The sequence below is a fragment of the Camelus dromedarius genome, chromosome 1, assembly GCF_036321535.1.
Source record: "Camelus dromedarius isolate mCamDro1 chromosome 1, mCamDro1.pat, whole genome shotgun sequence".
NCBI classification, from domain to species: Eukaryota; Metazoa; Chordata; class Mammalia; order Artiodactyla; family Camelidae; genus Camelus; species Camelus dromedarius.
In genome coordinates this window covers 116,335,226-116,359,086 of record NC_087436.1, presented here as the reverse complement: position 1 = coordinate 116,359,086, position 23,861 = coordinate 116,335,226, and positions in this window count along the sequence as shown.

The window sequence follows — 23,861 nt, the reverse complement described above, 5'->3', positions numbered from 1 at the left end:
ACACTTAACATTTAGTATTAGGGGCTGCAGTTCCCATTACAGCCCATGAGGGTGGAGGGAGGGATCTTGACCCGGAGTCTTAGATACAGTTCATAAAATATTATATCCTTAGAGACAAAATAGACAGATTGGCAATGAAGGGGTTGCCTCACATCTGCTCTCAGAAGAAGATAAAAATGAAGGTGCCTAAGGCTGGGGACAATTGCTCCAATTAAAAAAAAAAAAAAGTCATGGATCATTGCTCAGTTCTTGGACCTGAGATAATTTTCAGATCCAGAACTCCTTGCCTTTGTAGAATGGACACCACACAGCACATGTCCACAGTAGAGATGCCCTTAGTTCTTCCAAAAAGGAGTCTATGGCCTTTCATTTAGAATGAGAAAAAGAGAATCCTGGTTGGCCTGGTCAATGATATAAGTAGACTTACAACTTGGGCCATACATTCAGCAGACCCTACAGTGCTGGAGGTGCTGATAGTGGGAAAAGATGCAGTATCGAGTATGGTCATAGCAGGAGAATCAAGATGCTGACCCCTAAGGCTCTAAAGCCAGGGCATGCTATCTGCAGCAAAGAATTGTAACTAGTCAAGAAAGAACTCCTGACATGTTACGGGATGCAATAGAGATGGGGCACTTGATCATGGAGCACAAGTCATCACACATCCTGCCCATTATGAGCGGATTCTGTCAGCCCTGCCAATGTAAAAGTTAGACAATCCATAACTGTGGAATCTAGCAGCAGTCCAGCAGTTCATTATAAGATGAAAATGACATATCTAGGAATAAGACCAAGCAAAATCAAATGCCATGAACAAGCTTCATGTCCAAATGTTCCAGACTCATTGTTACAGAACACAGTGGCACCATTACTGCCCCCCTCTTCCAGTTCACACTTATAATTGTGTGTGTGTGTGTGTGTGTGTGTGTGGCAGGGAGGTACCATATGACCACTTGAAAGGAGAGGAAAATATCCAAGCTTGGTTGATGTATATGTCAGCTTGGGATGTGCATGCAAATCAAAAACAGATGGTGGTTGCCTAAGAGCCACACCAAAGGGTGGCACTGAAAGACGGTAGAGAGGAAAATGTTTTCCAATGGATAGAAATATGAATACTGAATCTGGTTATCCTTTGTGTGCGAGGAGAAATATTTTGTGATGAGAATATATATATTCAATATATAAATTCTATATATATATATATATATTCTATATGTTTAAAGATTTCTGGGCAGTAGCCAATTTCATCCCAGCTAGATAGAAAGCTAAAAGGAAAGGCAATTGACTTGATAGAATGTTAAAACAGCTTAGTGAAGACACAGTAGTGGCATCTGTTTGGAGACAATTCTTTGGAAGTTTGGGGTGTCCTTATTCAGAGCACAGTATTGGCATAAATCAGAGACCTCTGTAATCAGGAGGGGAGGTGGGACCAAGGGAATGGAAGCAGGAGGGTTTCCACACACTGTCACCTTAGACATCCACAGGGGGACGTTGTGTTCCCTTGTCCCCAAAATTCTAGGCTCTCCAGAATTAGAGTTCCTGATTTCCCAAGGGGCTATACTTTACTACGAAACAGCAAGTGACCATTGGACCACATGCTCTGGTGGCTGTCTGGGAACTTTAATGGCCCTTGGGTCCAAAGAGTCCTCCTGGCACGAAGACGAATCACCATCTTGCCAGTGGTAATTGATTTTGATCAGCAGGAAAAAGTGGAGTGTTTTTTCAACAATGTGTAAAGGAAGACTGGATGGAAACAAGGTGGTCAGTGGGGAGGAATCTTGGCACTCCTTGCCTCGTTGTAACTGTCAGTGGACACGTGCAGGAATCCTGGCCTGATGAATAGTATGAGTCCCAGGGGCTCACTTAATAGACTACAGTATAGTGCAAACAAAATTTTTATATGCATTGGAAACACAAAAAATTGTGTGACTCACTTTATTGCAATATTTGCTTTATTGTGGTGGTCTGGAAATCAAACCCTCAGTATCTTTGAGGTATGTCTGAGATATTTCAGTTTTTTTTTTTTAAAGGCAGAAACTGTCTCTAAAGGATTTTGAAAATTCTCTAAGGTGACAGAGATAGTGAATGAGAGTCCAAATATACACCTTTATTGGGTATACCAAAAACATTCCATTGAAAGCCTGCAACTGTGACAGAGTGCAGCCAGTCCTGCTATGGGTATAGGGGAAGTTAGAGAGGACTTCTGAGAGGAAGTGAGCTTTTGTGTCTAGTAAGCCACTACATTTTTGCAAGTACAAAAATCCAGTTTCAATATTTTGATATCCTTTGGGACAGAAACATTTTTGTTATTCAACCGAGGTCATGTGTGCCTTGAGCTCCCTCCGTTCTGAATGGCTCCTTGTCCTGTGTCTGTCCATCACCCCCGGAACTTCCTGTGCCACAGCCCTTCTAAGAAGACAACAGCTGCTTGTTTTGCTCATTTCCTCGTCCATCCTCATCACTAGAGGGAAAAGAGAAAGCTACTTATTCACTAATCTGCACTTGGAAAATATTTCTCATACTGTCTCAGTAAAAGTCAGTTTGTCATCTCTGATAACTATTACTCAATGGAAAATGACACTGAATGAGTTTCGCTGTCTTCAAGGCTGCTCCCTCAGAATGCTAAGAAATATGGATATTTGGTAGATTCCAATCAATAACTTTGAAAAAGCCATCTGATCCAAACAGCTCAGTCCAATCCTGCAGCTTTGTTCCTCCAGCCCAGAACAGGCAATTCTAAAATGTTTAAGTAAATGACAAAATAATTACTATCGCCTCTTCTCTTTCCTCTCTCTGGTACAAGTGGCACAACATAGAAATCAACTATAAGGAGAAGCGTATTTCATTTAATGACCTCCACCTAAACTTCTGGTGTGATACTAGGCTCTTTCCAAAAGCCACGCTGGGTAAATAATATTTCCTTATTTTATGAAAGCTCCTGTGATGAGTTCAAGGGTTTCAGGGTTAATCTAAAGAGAGACAGAGTCACAAAAAGCAGTAACATCGCTTTTTTGGGCTGTGCCTGGACAGAGTTAGATGGGCAGAGTCCCTCCCACCAAGAGATCTTCCAGAGACAACAGCACATAGTGTTTTGAGGGTTAGAGCAAGCTCCTTCCAAGGGAGAAGAGCAAATCACAGATGGAGCTTCCATGTCTAGGTGATGCCACTTGTCTTTCGGCAGCAGATGAGGTTTGTACATCAATAGCTCCTAAGAGAGGCAGCGGTTGGGATCTAGCTATAAGGCTTGTCTCATTGGTGGTTGGGTGGCAGATGTTGGGTCCAGTTTTGTGGGAAAAGTACATAAGCTCTAGATGGCTAAAATGCATTTATTCAGATTTTCTTTCCTATATATATGTAACAGTTGTACATGTAAGATTTAGGTTAATAAACAGGGGCTGTCTTTGGCCCACTTACGTAACAGACTCAAAGTGTTTTTTTTTTGTTTGTTTGTTTGTTTGTTTTTTGCAAGATGGTACAGCAAGGGAAAGTTAAAACTGGAGTGTGAACCCAGATTAACGTTTGTTACTCCATCAGGCAAATGGTACATATACCACGCCTGACAATAGTACATTTGCCTACCATACCAATTTCGCATTTTCAAGTATTAAAGGGACAACTTTATCTCCAAGTGCCATAAAAGAAGACAGTAAGGCAAATGTTCAAAGAGTGGTCACTCACCTTGCACTCTGAAATGTCATTGTTAAAACTCTGGGTTGATGACAGAAAGAGAGAGAGAGACAGAGACAGATGAGAGAGAGCTAACAAAGAGGGGAGGATGGAAGAAAAGGAGGGAGGGAGGGTGGAAAGACAGAAAGGAAGGAGAAAAAGGGAAAGGGAAGGAAGGGAGAGATGAAGGGATGGAGGGAGGAAGGACGAAAAGGAGAAAAAAAAAATAGTGACCCACAAAGTTTACCAATCTGAAACAGTATGCCATTGGAAATCAGAGGTATATTTTGAAATACATTTTTTAAACGATTTAAAAACTCATTCCATAAAATTAATTCATTTTGTCTTACCCACACGTTCAATTTTTCCCCCTTTCTTTTGTGAGTATTTACCTTTACTTTGGCTTTCGTTTGAGTATGAAGATGAAAGCAAACAAAGCCTATTTTTTTCTTCTCTCTCAAAATAATAATGAAGAAATTAATCTCATTGGTAACTTTCAAAGGAAGAGGACAAGCCGTTGGCTCTGGTAAGTGGAACTGAATTCTTAAAATAAAGGTGGTCATTAACTGTTGAATCTGACCTGCCACAGATCATCATGTTTTGACCCCACATGCCCTACCTTCTTTCCAATGCCTGAACTTTTCTTCTTGCTCCCTCCCACATGGGTGTCACTTGGATGCAAGAATGCTCACCTCTCATAGCAGGTTACGCCATTGAAAAGATAGCAAAATTTGTCCCCTCATTACCTACCAGCCTGAGGGTGTAAGTACAAAAAGGAGATCTCGAAAAAAATCAATTGAAACTGGAATCAGTAAAAGAGGTGTTTACTCCCAAGTGTATAACTTCTAATAGACTTTGTCCCTTCACTGAGCTTCAGTTTTCTCATCATAAACTTTGGAAGGGGATGAAACTCATTAGTATTTAAGTACCTACAAGTTGCCAAGAATGTAAAATATACCATAACATTTAAACTTCATGATAACCATTGAGGATGAGGAAAACAATCAAAAAAGCTCATAAAGGAAAAGTGTGTCCATGTCTACACTGCAAGTGACAAGAATCTACCTTTAAATGTTTGTCCAATTGACTTCAAAGCCTGTAGTCTTTAAGACCCCACATGCTAACTTTCTTGGCTATCGACCCATGAAAGAAGTAGTCCTAGTGGGCATTTCAAACCTTACAAGTCCAAAACGCAACCCCAGATTTTCCCTTCCAACACTTGCTCCAGATTTTCCCAGCTCTTCAGTTGGCACTAGCATAACCCTAGTTAATCTCAAATTCCAGAAAGCATCTTCGTTTCTTTTTCAACATCATTTCCATCTCCTGTTTAATCTATCAGCCGATCCTCTGGACTTGAGCTTCATAACACTGCCCGCATTGCCATGTCCTCTGTCCCTCCCTGGATGAAGCCATTCTCCAGCCTTAAAAGTATCCTCTTACCACTCTTTTTCAATGTTGCTGCAGCCTTGGATAATGATCAACAAAATCTTTTTTTAAAAAATTATATCAATCTACATCATTTCCCTGTTTGGAAGCCTTCATTGGCTTCCAATTGTATTTTTAATAATAAACTTGAAAATCCTTATAGCTCCCCAGAGCTTTATATCTGGTTGCCTTCCTTCCAACTACTTTGTCCATCACCTTCTCGCACTTCCTTTCATTGACCCAGACAAAGGGGAATTTCTTTTTCTTAAAAACTCCAAGGTCACTTCTTCATTATCACCTTTATGCCATTTTTCCTCACTTCTTTGGGTAATTTTGCCTTTTTCATATTATTCCATAGAGTATTCATATATTCTGTACACAAATCCTTTATTAGACTTGTGTGTTACAAGTACCTTCTTTCAGTTTTGATTTGTCTTTTCCTTCTTTATGACATCTTTTAATCAAAAAAGTTTTAAATTTAATGTACTTATACTTATCGATCTGTTGATTAATGGTTTATGTTTTAAGAAATCTTTTTCTGTCCTGAAGTCATGAAGATAATCTCCCATATTGTCTTATAAAGTTGTGTAGCTTTTCCTTTCACATAAAAATAATTTAACAACACGAGTTTTGAATATTGTGAAATAGAAATCCAATGTCATGTTTTCCCGTGTGGATACTGTGAACAAAGAAGACCCAAAGAGCATTGTTCACCACTCAGTTCTACAGAGGCTAAGTTGTTAGCCATTGCAGTTGCCCACTGACAGTGCAACTTGTGAGGAATTCAGGTTGATAAATAGGACAAGGCACCTGAGTTCAGATAAACTCTCCTTAGTTAGATGCACATCTCAGGAAGAATTTCAGTGATCCTAGATTTGGGCATCAACCCCACAGGAAAGCACTAAAATCATTAACTGGAGATATTTATTCTTTACATTTAGCAGTATATATGTATTTTTTACACAGGTGTAAGCTTGGTTGCATGTATTTACTAGCCAAAAAAAAAAAAAAAATCATATATAAACTGGCTTCTCCCCTACCTCTTCAAAACAATTCCACAGTGCTGAGTGGCTGTCTCCCATGCTAGTCCTCAGTAAGACCTGAATAAAACTTAAACTCACAACTCTTAACATTGTGTATTTTTCTTTGTCAACAAAATACAATCTTCACAGCATATGAGGTTATCTTACACAACATTCAGATAAATATATTTAGGCATTTCAATATAATTTTGTGATTTCTTCATAAAAGGCTTGTAATGTTTTGTTAAATTTATTTCTAGGCACATGTTTTTCTCTCTATTATACATGATTTCTTTTTTATTACACTTTTCACTGGTTGTTGCATGTGTAGAAAAACACACGTGACACCTGAATATTGATTTTGTATCAGTATCCCTACTAAACTGAAAAGCTTCTAAATTCCAAATTCTCATGGTCATTTTTTCATAGATAATTTCATTATCTGAAAATAACAGCAGTTTAATTCTTATGTTCCAGTTCCTGTGTCTTTTGCTTCTATTTCTGGACTTACTGCACTACTTTGGATTTCAAGTACAGTATTGAATAGGTATATTCACAGCTTTTAAAAGATCTCTATTGTGTTCCCAACCTTAAATAAGTAAGACTTATATTTGCTATTAAATTTTATACTGTTTTTAAAGAGATGCCCTTTGTTAGGTGTGAAACGTCCTTTTAATTCTTTTTTTAAAATTGAAGTATAATTGATTTACAATATTGTATTAGTTTCAAATGTATAGCAAAGTGATTTAATGATATATATACATATACATATGTGAGAATGTATCTATATTCTTTTTATTCTTTTCCATTATATTTTATTACAAGATATTGAATACAACTTCCGTGCTATACAGTAAATCCTTGTTGTTAACTTTATATATGATAGTGTGCATTTGTGAATCCCATATTCCCAATTTCTCTCTCTCCCCCTTCCCATTTGGTAACCATCAGTTTGTTTTCTGTGTCTGTGAGTCTGTCTCTGTTTTGTAAATAGTTCATTTTATCATTTTTTAGATTCCACATATAAGTGATATCGTATGTTTGTCTTTCTCAGTCTGACTTACTTCACTTAGTAGGATAATCTCTAGGTCTACTCATGTTGCTGCAAATGGCATTATGTCACTCTTTATGGCTGAGTAATATTCTATTGTGTGTGTATATATCAGGATGTATATATATCTTCTTTATTCATATGTTGATGGACACTTAGGTTGCTTCCACGTCTTGGCTATTGTAAATAGTGACACTGTGAATATTGGAGTGCATGTATCTTTTTGAATTAGAGCTTTTATCTTTTCCAGATACATGTCCAGGAGCTGGATCCTATGGCAACTTTTCCTTTCGTTTTTTAAGGGACCTCCATACTGTTTTCCATAGTGGCTGCACCAATTTACATTTCTACCAATATTACAGGAGAGTTCCCTTTACTCCACACCTTCCCCAGAATTATTATTATTTGTTGACTTTTTGATGATGGCCATTCTGACCGGTGTGAGGTGGTGCTTCATTGTAGCCTTGATTTGCATTTCTTTGATAATTAGCAATGGTGAGCATTTTTTCACGTGCCTATTGGCCATCAGTATGTCTTTGGAGAAATGTCTATTTAGACTATTTAGGTCTTCTGCCCATTTATTTTTTAATTTTTTGTTGTTGTTGTTGTTATTGAGTTAAATGAGTTTGTATATTTTGGAAATTAATCCCTTGTTGGTCAAATCGTTTGCAGATATTTTCTCCCAGTCTCCAGGCTGTGTCTCCATTTTATTCATAGTTTCATAGTTTCCTTTGCTGTGCAAAAGCTTTTAAGTTTGATTAGATCCAGTTTGTTTATTTTTGCTTTTATTTCTGTTGCTTTGGGAGACTGACCTAAGAAAATATTGCTATGATTTATGTCAGTGAATATTTTTCCCATGTTCTCTTCTGGGAGATTTACAGTGGTCTGTCTTATGTTTAAGTTTTTAAGTCATTTTAAGTTTATTTTTGTGTATGATGTGAGGGAGTGTTCTAACTTCATTGATTTACATGCTTTCCCAGCATCACTTGCTGAAGAGTCTGTTTTTTCTCCATTGTATATTCTTGCCTCCTTTGTTGAAGGTTAATTTTGTGGTTCCATAAAAACTTTAGAATTATTTTTTCTACTTCTGTGAAAAACATCTTGGATAATTTGATAGGGATTTTACTAAATCTGTAGATATTTTTGGGTAGTATGGCCATTTTAACTATATGAATTCTTCCCATCCAAGAGCATGGGATATGTTTCCATTTGAATCATCTTTGATTTTCTCTATCAATGTTTTATAGTTTTCAGTTGTTAAGACTTACACTTCCTTGGTTAGGTTTAATCCTAGGGTTTTTTAATGCAATTTTAAAAGGAATTTTTTTTTTTAAATTTTCTCTTTCTGATATTTTGTTAGTTTAAAGAAATGCAACAGATTCCTCTATATTAATCTTGTATCCTGCTACCTTGCAGAATTTGTTTATTAGCTCTAGTAGTTTTTGCATGGAGTCTTTAGGATTTTCTGCGTGTAGGATCATGTCATCTGCACATAGTGATCATTTTACCACTTCTCTTCCAATTTGGATACTTTTTGTTTGTTTCTCTTGTTTGATTGCTATGGCTAGTATTTCCAATATTATATTTAATAGAAGTGGTGAGAGTGGGCATCCTTGTCTTGTTCCAGAATTTAGCAGAAAGGCTTTTATCTTTTCACTGTTTAGTATTATGTTGGCTGTGGGTTAGTCATAGATGACTTCATTATGTTCTTCATTATGAGATATGTTCTTTCTGTACCCACTCTGGCAAGAGCTTTTAATCATGAATGGATGTTGAATTTTTGAAAATGCTTTTTCTGCATCTATGCAAATAATTATGTGGTTTTTGTCTTTTCTTTTCTTGATATGGTCTATCACATTGATTTGCATATGTTGAACCATCCTTGTGACCCTGGGCTAAATTCAAGGTCCTTTTCATTCTTAACTGGCTAAAAGATTTTTTTTCCTAGTTCATGAGTGGATGGTTAATTGAATCTAATAATTTTTTTGTTGTTGTTCAGTAAGGTGCACTGATTAATATTTTAATGCTAAGTCAATAACTTTTTTTTGTCTAATTTTGCATTTGCTTTTATTAATAAGGTTGGCTTTTCTAGTTTCACACTTAAACATATGTTAGCTCCATAAAACTATTAAAAGACTTTATTCTTCCTGTTCTCTGAGTTTGTGTAGGTTGAATTGATTTATTCCTTGACTTTGATAAAGCACACCCATAAAGTCTCCAGATTTGATGTTTTGGGAGATGAAGTTAAATATTGTCAGTTAACTTCTTTTATTTAACTCTTTGTCTTGAAATAATTTCAGACACACAGAAAAATTGTAAGAATAATACACTAAATTTTGATACACTCTTCACTCAGATATACCCGTGCTTAACATTTGACCATATTTGCTTTATCATAAATCAATGTGTTTCTTAACAACAGACATTCTGCCTTATTACCACAGTAAAATTATCAAAGTTAGAAAACAACACTGATACAAACTGGCTAATTTCTTAATGATTAGAGGAATAGTCAAGTTTTATGTTTCTTCTTAAGTTGATTTTAGAAATATATTTACTTTAACCTGCACATTAATCAGCATAAAACTGTTCACGATATCTTGTTTCTTCCCCCAGTAATATCTGTTACCTTTAAGATATTGTGCTGTTTATCATTTTTATGATTTTGTATTTATGTCGTATTTGTTTTATTGCTAAGTATTAATTATAGAATTTTGTTCATTTTTTTCGTGTTTGTAGGGAACCAAATTTTTCTCCTCCAATTTAGATGCTATTTTTGTGCAGAGTGTTATTTGGATTTTGTTTTTTTTCAATACCAACAGTTAGGTATTATTGTTATTGTTTTATTGAGTCAATGTTAACTTTTACTCACCCATATAGTCATTAATTTCTTTTCTCACCATTCCTTCTTGCAAGGCTGACCTTCCCTCTCAGATCACTTTCTTTCTTTCAAGGTACAAACATTACAATTTTGTTGATGAAAGGCTGCTGGTGGTCAATTCTCTCAGTCACTATTTGTTTAAAATATCATTATATCACTCATGTCTGAGAAACAACATCGCTCCAGATGGAATTTGAAGTTGACTGTTAAATACCTTGAGCAGTTTGGATGTCCACTGCCATGTCCACTAACTGACCTCTAATGCTGCTGCTAGAAGTCAGTTATTACCCTGTCCCTTTCTCAAGGTTATTTAAAGTCTTCTCATTTTAGTTAGTTTTCTATAGTCTTATTAGGGTGTCTCTGAGGGTGAATTTGTGTTTATTTATCTTGTTTGAGTTATTTGGGCTTTGGGATCTGAAATTTATGTTTTCAACAATTCTTGAATGTCTTCAGCTGTTGTCTCACTGAACATTTTCTTGTGTCTATTATCTGCTTCTGATGCTGATTAGAACATTCTAGATCTTCATACTTTGTCCTCTCTTTCATATCTTTCTTTTCTTTGTCTCCTTGTGCTGAGTCCTGGATTTTTTTTTTTTTTTTTTACATTTTATCTTCCAGTTCATTAACTCTTTATCTCTTACTAAACCTTTTGCTTAGCATGTTTATTTTGCTTATAAGATTTAATTTCTGTGGTTTTGATTACTAAAAGTTCTATTTAAATGATTTGAAGATCTATTTTGTCATGTTTATAGTCTCTTCCTCCTTACATATATTCTTTAGCAGCTCCTTTATTTCTTATTTATAAAACATGTTTTTAAACTCTATATTTCATAATTCTGAAACCTGAAATCTTTGTAATTCTGCTTGTCTTATTTGTTGTTCCCACTGTTTCTCAGGTACTTCGTGATGATGGGGTTTCCTTGTTTGGTTGTTTTTTTTTTTTTTTTATTGTATATGTGTGTGTTAGGGAGAAAGGCAGAGAAGGATGAGGGAGGGAGAGAGAGAGACATAGAGACAGAGATGGAGAGAGAGAGGGGAAGAGAGAAGGAGAGCTAGCACACAATGGAGTGTCTGCGTTCTTTGGGCCTTTAGTTTCTTTGAAACTCTTTGCACTGCTTCACTAAGATTTAGAGTATGTTTAAGTCATCCATCTGGGGGACATCAATGATAGATCCTTTTGAATAAAAAGACTGAGGTTTTTCCATAATACAGGCAGTTAAATATCTGCCAAAACAAATATAAAGGGAAGTTTCTGATTATGATTTTTAAAAGATTTTCCCCTTTTCCCTTCCAAAATCAAGACAGGCAGCCCTTTCAGTATGGGATTTAGCCTTCATCCTTTCACTGAGAATTTAGACCTTCGAAATCTCATCTTTATGAAGGTCTCCTAGAATCCCCACATTGGGCAGGCCTCGGGCTTTACTTCCTGTCTGCCTGGCAGGCTATCAGACTGCAAGTTCATGGTCACCAAAGGATTTCAGACATGCTCAGAGCAGAGTCGACTTTGGCATACCCTCACCCTTTGGTTTGCCACCTTCACCTGGCTTGGGGGTCTCTACAGAATTATTCAACTCATGAAGATCTGCACCCTTTTCTCCAATTCAATCAGTGCAGTTTCTTTTTAAATCCTTCTTTAAAAAAATGCATGAAATGTTTTGCATTGCAATTGTCTCCTGTTGAAAAGAAAATAAGGCAGGAAGAAATGGAGGGACAGAAAAAAAAACACTCATTTAAATCATAATAGGCACACACATTTAATCTGAATTTTAAAATTAATATAATTACCCCCAATTTTTCATTATTAAACAAAATTTTATGAGTATAATTTTCAATGACTTAGATAGCCTTCAACCCCATCTATCCAGGACTGACATGTAGCATTTGATCATTTAACTGCCCAATATTTGAGTCATTTCCACTCTCCTGATATTGTACACATTGTGATGGTCATATTTCTTTCCAGGAAACATACATTCCTAATTACTAAGAATCTGTTATTAACAATGAATTAAAATTATTGCTATTTAGTACTTGTACCTACTGTGTGCTTTATTATTGGTGTACATTAAATACCTTGTGCCAGTGAAAAATATTAAAAATTAAGATCCTGTAAATGGATGAACTGCTCAACAAATTGATAAAGATCATGATACACACCTATGCATGCATAGATTAATAACACACACAATATTTGATCAATAGCATAATGATATCTGTGTGGAGGAAGTGTGAGTGTGCATATCTATGTGTGAATATATGAGTGTGAGTATTTGTGAGTGTGTGTGGGTAGATATATTTAGACATATGTGGGAATGAATGTAAGTGTGAGTGACTATCTGCATGTGTGTCTTTATGTGTGTCAAAATAAGAAAAACAGTGTTCCAGCTAAGGCTTTTCCATATAGCTGGAGACAGATTCAGTTGGAGGAGTATTTGTATAACCAACTGTGAAAAATGCATTTTATTTTCTCTCCTAGATGTGAGGAAATGAGAAATCACTTGGGGAGTTTTTGTTTTTTGTTTTTTGTTTTTTTAACTACAGCTTCTCTTTTAGCCCTATTCCCATTAATTCTGATGCCATACAGCTGGTTTGGGACTTGGAAATACATTTTAAAAAACTGTTCAGGTGATTTGGACAGTTAGGTTTGTGATACGCTGAATTATTTCAAATGTCTTTTGATATTGATCAAGATGAACTCAGAAGCTAGTGAGTGATAGATTCTGGATTAGAATTCAGTTTCTTGCCCTCTGGAGCAGTATTGGAAACAATAACAATATTCAAACTTGAGAATTCACTCTTTCTCTGTATAGTCAGTCTATTCACTGTTTATTAGATGGAATATACATGTTTTGATGAGTGTCTTGCTTCACTGACAAAAAAAAAAAAAATATATATATATATATATGAAATGGGACTTAATTCCCCAACCTCCTAAACACAAGACTTCCGTCCTCCACCCAGAGAAAAACAAAATTTCCACTTAAAAGGTGTTCTGATGTTGATTAGTTGAGACTAAAGTCCCACATAACTTAACTGCTTGTAAATAAAGTCATAGCTAATGGCTCTTCCTGGATTCAGCCAAAGAACTGGTGAGCAGTGTCTAAAGAAACATCTGTCTTTTCATATGTATGAACAGTTTTTGTTATAAATCCTACAGGATTCTTGAGATTCATTGTGAAGGAAAATCTGTATGATCATGTTAAAGGCCATCTGCTTTGGATGTAAGATCGTCACCTGGCTGGGCTTCCTGGAGCGCTGTGTCCAAAAGGAAATAATAAACACACTGTGAAAGTTCATAACACTGCTGGGTTTTTTCCCCCCAAGATTAATAATGTAGATGCCTTTCTTTCCCCTAGATTGAAATGTGGTTCAGAAAGAGCTGAAGTTTTTCCACTCCTTTTGGGCGATTTTCATCTCTTTGAAGTAACGCTACCTTGTAGCTAGAAACAATTTTTAGAGATCTAAAGCTTTGGCTATCAACAGTGGGAAATTTATTTTTATCAGTTCTTTTTCACCCCCATTTGATATATTGTTGGGCTCTTGAAAATATCAGTTGAACACCATGCAAAGGAATATTTGTCAAGTTGTCAGCACCTTGTGATTAATACGAATGTGGATTGGGGAGAAAGAAAAAAAAAAAAGCTCAGGAAACACAGTTGATATTATTTGAGTTTTGAAACCACAGGGACATCAAAGTCTTTCTTGATGTTGCTGCAAAATGTTACCAAAGCAATTGCATTTTACACTCTTTCTTCTAAGAGTGGCATCACACGGAAAACTTTGCAACTTTGTAAGATACAAAGGTGCCGCTGGAGAAATTTATTGTTGAAAACTCAGAAAGCAATTTCCTAAGAGAGTTGAAGTGACTTCTTTGTCTATGTAAAAAGCATCAGATGAAGTAAACTAGGGAAAAATTTCTATTTTCTCTGTACATTCCAGTTAAGATGTTGTTTGCAATTGATTTGTCAGTGCTACAGACTCACCATTCTCTTGCCAAATGCTTGCAGGCATCAAAATACCATTTTTCCAGGTGAGAGCAGAGACACAGAATTTTCCTGCTTGCTCACATGCATACACATGTGTAACTCCTTTCCTGAACTCTGTCTCTTTATTTTTACTTATTTTTCCGCTTTCCATTTATTCTTCCAAGATATAAGCTTGAAGCTAGAATGCTGAAATTAGGGGGCATTCTTACTGTAATCCAGAGCCTGAGATTTGGATAGGAAGTTAAAAGTAAGAATATCTTGGTCTCCACTACTTATGAACTGTGTAAACTCAAATAAGTTGGTCATCTATTCTGAGTCACAGATTCTGAATGAAGACATAAGTCCTATCATAGAGTCATGGAGCACAAATGAGCCCACGAAGTGTGTCACATTTACATGTTTTGTATATATATATATATACACACACACCAAAGAATACATTGTAAGGACTGAAAGCTCTATGTTGCATTATTATTTTTTGTATGCTATTATTCTCTCCGAAGCAAGATTTTTAAGTTCCTCTGGGCAAGGAACCGAGTGCCTGCTTTCTTTTCATTTTGCTAAGCCATGTTTTGAGCTAGGAGGACGCAAGTCTATACGTTAGCACAGACTGCTTGTTAGGTTTGCTTCATTGATTGAGTAGCTGGAATAGCAACACTCATTTTCTCTTGACTTGGCACTTCAGTTAGTTTGATTTTCAACCATGACCATAATTCCCCCAGCCAAAAAAAAAAAAAAAAAAAAAAAAAAAAAAAAAAAAAAGAGAGGGAATTCCAATCAAGCAAGACCAGGCATGGGTAGCTTCTCTGCATTACTCCTGTGTTAAGCATTAACAAATACTAATCTTCAGTCATGAGGTCAGGAACAGAGGCCATCACTGCGCTCAGAGAGGAGCCTTGGCAGGGAAGCCTAGACTCACACTGACAAGGACCAGGGTTAATACCAAACTTCGTCAGCTCTTAGCTCTGTAAGATGCCAAGTCACTTGCCTTTGTCTGAGCTTGGATTACATCTTTGCAAAATAGTATTAGTGATAAGTGTTCTGCTTATCTCATAGATGTCTTAAGGAGTAAGCATTTGTCAAATGCTGAAAGAATGAAAGAGAAGCTCATTCTTTAATGTCGCATGTGCATTTAAGGAGGATTAGAGCCTTCCTCCCTGAAAGAACACATTTTTATTCAACCATTTATTCACAGATTAGAAAAGTTTAGATTCTATTCTGTTCTAGATCAAGCCCAGATGTGGAACCTCTATTTCTTCTGTTTCAAGCAAAGAGAATGGGCCTGGGGCAGCTTTTCTCTTTCTCCTGCCTGCTTGATGTGATATTGGGAAATACTGTGTTCTGGGAGGAAGAGCCCAGGGTGCGATGTTGGAAGTCGAGGGGAAATTCCAGTTCTGCCATTTGTACTTTTACTTCAGGCCAACCTTTGCCTTTCCTGAGTTTCCTCGGCCAAATAGCAGGGTCTTCTCTGTCTCTCCTGGAGTTATTCAGTGGGTTCAAAAGGGAAGAAATGTTGCCACAGTTACTCTCATATTCCCTTGACTGTCCACCTATGCCCACTGGATTTGGGGAAATTTCAGGGAGAGGTGCCCATTAGGAAACCTGGAGATACTGAATTCGTTTAAAAGGAAACTCAAAGCAAGTGGTTATACATTCTATGGTTTGCCTCTGATTTTCAGATTAATAGACTTCATTAAGCTGCTCCCATCACTTGTGAGTAGATATCAGCGTGTGTGTGGGGTGGGGTGTGTACCATTACGTCCGATGAGTCTGATTCTCAGTCAGGTAGAATCCTTTCAAGTTTTCAGTTGCTCCACTTATAAGTGATGGTTTGCACCAAACCACCTCTGGAAGAAATGCATTTCATGAGATATTAGTTTTATACTTCAGCAAAGTCTCTTGGGAGGCAGAAAGGCTGAGACAGAGGACTCTTATAGGAACATGTAGACAGAAAAAGACTTACAGAACAGGGAACAAAATATAACAGGCAGTCCTCGCACAATGGGTTACTCATGTTACAAAAAATCATAAAACTGGTTGGCTCTGGGGAAAGAGAATCGTGAACCTGGAGGTGAGCTTCAAAGTCCTCTGAAGAACTAGCCCAGTCCATTTCTGAACCTGAGTTTTGCTTGCACAAGTGTTCACTGCATGGTTATTTGTAAACGGTCCATGCATGGATTTTACCTTTTCAAATGTACACTTCACAATAAATTTATTTATGACTTAAAAGGGATAAGGGGTGAAATATTGTGAACCCACGATCTTAAGTAGGATGAATGGGAAATGGTTACTGATCTAAAATTACAAACTGGAGTTAGAATAAAACATATCAAGTTGAGCTGGTTGAACTGATATTGGTGGCTGCCTGAAAGACCAACATAGGCTGCCTCTAGGTTGATTTAGCTTTTTATCATATTTATGTTAGCAGAAACAGGCAAAGAAAACACAAAAGGGTCAATACAGTGACTGTTTATGAACTTGGACCAAACAGCTATTGCTAATTAATTTATCTCAGTAAATAACTGCCAAAGTGGTAACAGGAATTAATTAAAGATGTTCTATTTTCCCACAGAGACATTCTTTTATGCTTAAGGTTCACTCACACCCAGGACTCAGAAACTAACTCTAAGTTTAGTGCGGGCAGTAAGCAATCATGTGAACTTATACCCAGTGGGAGACAGACAGTAAGGGTGGACAATGGCCAGACCACAGGTAACAACAGGACTGTGACCAACAATCTCTGCAGCATCTGGCTGCAAGAGGTCAGGACTTGGTCAGTGACTGCCTGCTTCCCTGATTTTTGCCCCGCCCACTTTCAACTCAGGGCCAATCAGAGAAAGGCAAAAACATGTGGCCCTGAAATCAAGCACATGGACTCAGCCAGGAAGCCTACAAACCAGCTTCCCGAACCTCCGCTCAGCGCACTCCTGAAGCTTTCTCTTTCTCCTCTGTAAGTCTTCCCCACTCCTCTGACTGCCTTTGAGTCTCTGCTAAACCCAAGTGGTGGTGGTGGAGGCCCTTGCAAAGTCTAAATTAACAGCCTCTGCCTGTTCTCATTTTGGTTGTCTTTGTTAATTTCTCCAGCAGTTGCTGCCGCCACCCAATACTCATTAACAGACAAACGAAAACCCAACAGTTACATTAAGAGCCTCCCATCTCGTGCCTAGTTCATCCTTCTTTCATTAATTTTTGCAAAAGAAGTAACATTTATGGAAAAAAATATGTTTAATTATATTATACCCATTCACTTCAATATCAAGTGAGAATTAGTCATGATTAGTACAAATACAGTTTAGCAACAGGCAGTGATCTTGAGGTAAGTAAAATAAAAAAAGGTTTAAAAGACCTGGGTGTGTAAGTGCATATACGTGTATACACACGCGCACACACACACATGCATGCGCATGATGTAAAGGGACCCATTCAGAAAATAAATATGGAAAATAAGAAATAATAGGTTTGCTTTGTGATTAGATTGTGGGCTGCATTTTGAGTTTTTTATTCTTGTTACAATATTCTTTGTGAATTTGTTTTTAAAAGTGAAGGAACAACTCTTGCCTAAAAGGATTCAACAGGTCCTCCAGGTCTGTTCTGTGACAGAAGCCTTTGTATCTTGCTTAATTGCCACTCCTAACAACCCACTGAACATCCTTCACACACTGTAGAGCACTCTGATGCTTATCCTACAAGAAAATTTTTAATATCAAACAACCTGTTTTATATGCCTAAATGGGGCACTGGCTGAGGTGCACTGATTTTTGAACTTTAAGGATTGTGTGTTTGTCATGGTGCAACTGAGCACACCTTCTGATGCTGCCACTTCTGCTGACAAAGACGGTCCTGGGTGGATCAATGGAAGAAAGCTGAGCTGGGCATCCTCTTGCTCTGATTACAGCAAATTACACTGACATGGGACTTATGAGTGACTAGAAAACCATGTAAAGCCATGAGAAATACCTACAAAATATGATATATTCAGCACTTAATCAAACCTTAAACAATGGAAAGAACCAGGATTCAGGAAAGAACCCTGTAACTAACAAAGTGTGAGCCATCTTAGGTGATTTGTGTACTTTGAGGTTCCCTGTTTCCCACTGGGTAAGACAGGATTTAGTATGTGATGATTTCAGGGGACCCCTGGAGCTGTGGCATTCTATTCCAGTATAGCTCCAGATACTGCACCAGACTGCATATTACTTCTATCTGGCCTTGTATCATTAATCCTCAACTGCACTGCTATACTGGTAGGAGAAGAGACTCATCAGATCAGAGAAAAAAAATCTAAGAATGTTAGGAGCTGGAAAGAAAAAAAAAGCTAATTTGTCTGTTACAGTTCATTTCACATGTGGAGGGAGTTAAGATGGGAAAAGTATATCGCAGAAGGTAATTACATTTTGTCTGCAATCAATAGAACACACTGGGGAGAGAAAAGCTACTTGTATTACACTTAGAATTAGGGGCTTCACATTGTAGCTTGAATTATCCTCGGTCACAGCAGCTGGAACAAGGCTGTCAAAGCCCTAGCGTATTCCAGAGTTTTCAACTCAAGCTCTGTCTTCTCTCCAAATCTCTGCACCCCGGCAGGCAAAAGCATCAGGTCACAACCATGATGTAGATCAGACTCAAGCACTGTGATCAGTCCTGAAGTGTGATGGGAATCACTTGTCACTATTAATATTTAATTAACTCATGATATCAAATGATTAATTTGAAACATGTAAATCAGTGAGGTTGATTGCATTATGAAATGCATCTTGAGTGAGCAAGGGTGCGGTAGAATTAGATTTAGTGGACTGATGGCTGTGCTTAGCATGGGGTGTGTCCACTGGGATGTCACATGTGTAAGTGCTGGTGTGTGTCAGAGTGAGAAGAATCTGCTGATCACTGGGCTGACTGACAGGTGCCTTCACTGCTGCAAGTCTAAAACAGGATGTGTGCTGTCACCAGAAATTCTCAACTGTGGTCCTCATGCCAGTAACAGCATCTCATCGCCCTTTCCAAGATGCCCAGCTGAGAACCTCAGAGTCATCTTTAATTTCTCTATTGCACAGGACAGTAGTCTTTTGATTGTAGGGGTTGGAAGTACAGTTCAAAAAAGCTTCCAAAAAGACTGACTATAGTGGTCTGTGTTACCTGAATTACAGCTTTTGACTCAGCTGGATCTGAGGATTCCAGCAGTATCTTCAGGTGCTTGCTTTTCTTTCCCTTGTCTCCTCTAGAATTTTCTCTAAGCTAACTTCATTCTCCAACTGTTGTTCTCCATTTAGAAAAATACGGCAAAGGGTAGCTTGGGGGTTAAGTTGTTCTTCCATTTTCCCTAGGAAAGAGCAGATCGTTTTCCCAGTAATCCCAGACAACCTATATCAGTCTTTACTAGCTGTGCCCTTCACCCCAACAAGATGGGGCACTCCAGTTGGCCAACCTGAATTCTGTCCATTCCCCTGATTTGCCCACATGATTGGAGACTTGACCAGTGCATGAGAGAAAGACACTGAGCATCAGAAAGTGACAGGTGTCAGGTGCATCCATATTTCTTTTACCCAATGGACAAGGAACTGGCAAGTCATATGGATTTTACATTTTAAATGCATCTTGGTCATTTCCTCCTTTAAATTCCACTGCTATTCTCTGAGTTGAGGCTCTTACCATTTCTCATCTGGGCAGCTTCCTTAGTTTGTTAATGGATCCCTGTATATTTTCAAGATCTTCTCTTATAACTTCAATACACCTCCTGACAGCTCCTTCCCAATTCCTCTCTGGGTGCATTATTCTTGAGACACACCGATCTATTCATCATATCCATCATGTTCCTTGATGCCTACCTTCTTTGGTAGACTGTGACAAGACTGTTCAGTACCTTTCCTCCTTGGTGACTGTGAAAATCACTGATCATGTTTTAACAAAGATGAATATAAGACTGTCTCCCGTCCTACATCCTTTTCTAGAGCCTTGCAACTCTGCCACACAGAGATGTCTAAGCCCCCTCCATTTGGATATAGGTGGGCTTTTGATTCATATATAAGCAACAGAATGGGCATGAGAGGTGCTGTGAAACTTCTGAGTTTAGGTGATAAAAGGCAATGCAATATCTACCCTGTAAGCTGGGACATTTACCTTTGAGGCCCTGAGCTGCTGTTGTAAGAAGTTTGACTTCTCTGAGGCTGCCGTGCTGTGAGGGAGCTCAGGCTACACAGAAAGACCTTGTGTTGGTGCTCCAGCTGGCAGCCCACATCAACTGCCAGTCCAATTACGTGCAGAAAGATGCCTCCAGATGATTGCAGGCTCCAGTCATGAAGTTATACCAGCCTTCAAACCTTCCCAGCCGAGACCCCAGACACTGGGGAACTGAGAAGAATCTTCCCACTATGAGGCAATCAAATCCCTAACCCACAGAATCTGTAAACATAAGAAAATGCTTCTTTTACTCTACTACATTTTGGGTGGTTTATTGTGCAGCAATACTTTCTGGAGCCCTAACCCTTGGCATGCTCCTTCTCATCCCCATGCTTGGAAAATTGCTAATTTATTTTTTGATTCAAACTTCTGCGTAATTAATCCATGTGTGTTATTTCCTTTTGGATGTCTTAAATTCCTCTACTCTGCTGTGAACTCCACAAAGGCAGAGACCATGTCCTATTCATGCATGGTAAACAAGGTAAAGGAATAAATCAATGAATGAATAACATGAATAATGTAATCAGTGAGGCTTCTATAAGATAATGAGAACATAGTATTTGGACATTTGAGAAGAGATAAAATATGAATATCTTGCAAGATATCAATAGCATCAAAAGTTATCAATAGTAGATATCAGACATAAGCTTGAAGTTCTGGGGTTTGGAAACCAGGGGCTGGAGCTATGGACAGAAAAATATCTGGCCTTAGAATCAGCAAAAGTTCAGAAAAGATATGAAAGGAAGGCACAATTTCAACTTGGGTAAATTAGAGCAGAGCTGAAGTTCAAGATGGGAGCTTTACAGCTAAGGGGGGAAATTGAGAACAGGATCAATATGTGGTACAGTTAGGCTGACTCATGATTGAGCCAGAAATTTCTTATCTTTAAGCCCAATTCATCTTGGAAATTGGACTCAAGCTAACCCTAAACATGATAGTCCATTGGTCCAGTTGGGTTGAGAGAATAAACGGAGGATGGGAAACAAGGAAGGTCAGCTTACTGTGTTCATTTTTATCACTATGATTAATAGATTCCCTTTCTCCAAATGAATTTGGCCCATTTTTCTTCTCCACTTTATCTCTTCACTAGCCCATGGTCCTGGGAAATGGCAAAGTTCCTTTTTATAACTACACTTTCTTCATTTGTTTTATTTCTTCCCGGAAAAGAGAAGTAATGTGGCATCCAGGAAATGGTTACAAGAGGACTAGGGGATGGAGGGTGGGATTGCCGCTCCCTGTGTTACTCCTGAGCTGCCTGCGACTCTACAGGGACTGAGTCCAAGGTTGAAAGTGAAGATAAGATGAAAAGCAACATCCGTGGTTCCATCAGCAAAAGGTATCAATGTCCATTGATCACATAGAGTTACCATGTATTTGGTTCCTTGACATTAATTCTTAAAATTAATTAAGAGATCTTTCAAGTGATGGTTTGTTTTACCATATTTGTTAGCTGCCTGATGATAGTGTAGTGCAGATGGTATGTCCATCAATATTATAGATCTCTGCCCATTGATTAATCTTCCTTTCCCGTGGTTAAAGGAATCAACTCAGATTACCCTTGTATTAACATGTTCTCTTACCACACCTTCTACTGCTCCCTTCTCACCAAACAACATACTTACAGCTTCTCTCCTTAGCAGTGTTTTCCATCCTCCTATCTTGTTGCTCATACTCTCCTTCCACACTTGCACCTGACTAGATATTTCTCATTATTCTAGATTCACAGGATACTTTATCCAGAAATCTTTTCGAACTGGGTTAAAAAGGATCTTAATCCAAGACTGAGTGCATGTGGCATTTTACTAAGGTTACATTATTAATTTCCCTGTACTGGCAACTTCTTAGTGAGCTACCCAGGGAAGAGGGACCAAATAGTCTTAGTTATTGTGCATTGATGATGTATTAGATGTGCTGGGCTCATGTTAATATTTATTCAGCTGAGAAAAGATTACCACCTTCTCATTCTTTTCAAGTACAATGTCTCCTTTAAACACCTCATAACCAACCCATAAGATGTGTTATCTGTGATTCCTTCTCATACTACATGATTTTTCAGAAACACAAGAGAGTAAGAGACTAAGTTGTCATTATTTTGGTTTATATGGAAAAACATGATTGGGATGAATTTTTCACTTTTAAGTTCTTTTTTGTTTGTTTGGCAACCATTGGCTGACACTTTAAACCAACATACAAACTTACATGATGCTCTTCACCTAATGTACCAGTTGCCAATGTGGTATCTGCCAACCCAATAAATATAACTTACTTAATGCATTGAATAAAAATTTGACCAAGATGCACACTGGTTTGCATATATAGAAATTAACTATACTTCCGTGATACCCAAGGACCCAGATTTTTTTTTAAAGCCGAAAAGTGGACTTTCATACTGACCTTCCTGTTGAAGTTAACATTTTGACTGAGTCATTGACATTATCTCATCTTAATTTTCACTATTGCATGTCAAAGCTTAATTCTGAGCCAGGCACTAAACTGAGCATTGTGCAAACATTTTATCATTTGGTTCTCATTTGACAGAACACAATTTATGCTCATTTTATAGAAGAGAAAACCAATTCTTACAGCAATTCAGTAAAACTCAACGATGGGGCTCTGGGTGTTAAAAGTTAGGATTTTCATAAAGATCTTTCAGTCTCTAGAAGTTACACTCAAAAGTAGTAAGTTTCTCAATTTGACTCAAATTTAAGTATTCCGTTATAATTCTATATACTTTTAAATTATGATTTTATTGTTTTCTAAACACTTTTACATTCATTATCCCAGTGGAATCTCACTTCAGTTAGTGAGCTGGGCAGTTCAAGAAAAGGCTAAGACAAAAGAGGGTCATTCAGTGACTGGTGGGGAGAGCCAGCATTGGAAACTGGGTTTTCTGACTCATCCCAGGGATTATTCTCTTGAGAGGGTCATTTTAATCAAAAGCTTTATCACTTAAGTACCCTTGTGGCCTCCCCAAATGAATGCTTTTTCATCCTCCAACAAATTCCTTCTGTATCTTCTCTCTCTTTTTTCATTTAGAAAGAACATCTCCTTTTAATGCCCATTTTCCACTGCATTAAGGATGAGAAGCAGCTTTACTGTGAAAACTTTTTAAAAAGTTACTTCTGTCTGTACAACAAAAAAAAGAAAAGAAAAGGAATCTACTAAAAGGAAAAATTAAATCATATATCTGATAAGGGATTAATACCCAAAATATATTAAATAACTCATACAACCAATAGCAAATGTATGTGTGTGTGCATGTCTATATATATATATACACACACACACAATTTAAAAATGGGAAGATTTGTTGAAACGGCCATTATTAAAAAGACAAAAAAAAAATGTAAGTGAGGACAAGCGTGGGTGGAGAAAATTGGAAACCCTTGTGCATTGTTCATGAGAATATGAACTGGTGAAGTCACTGTGGAAAACAGTATGAAGTTTCCTCAAAAAATTAAAAATAGAACTATTTTATTATACTCAACAGTCCCATTTCTGGGTATTTATCCAACGAAAATAAAAACATTAACTTGAGAAGAAATATGCACCGCCATGTTCACTGCAACATTATTTACAAGAGTCAACAGATGGAAACAACCTATGTGTTCATGGAATGATGAATGGATTAAAAAAGTGTGGTATGTATACACAATGGA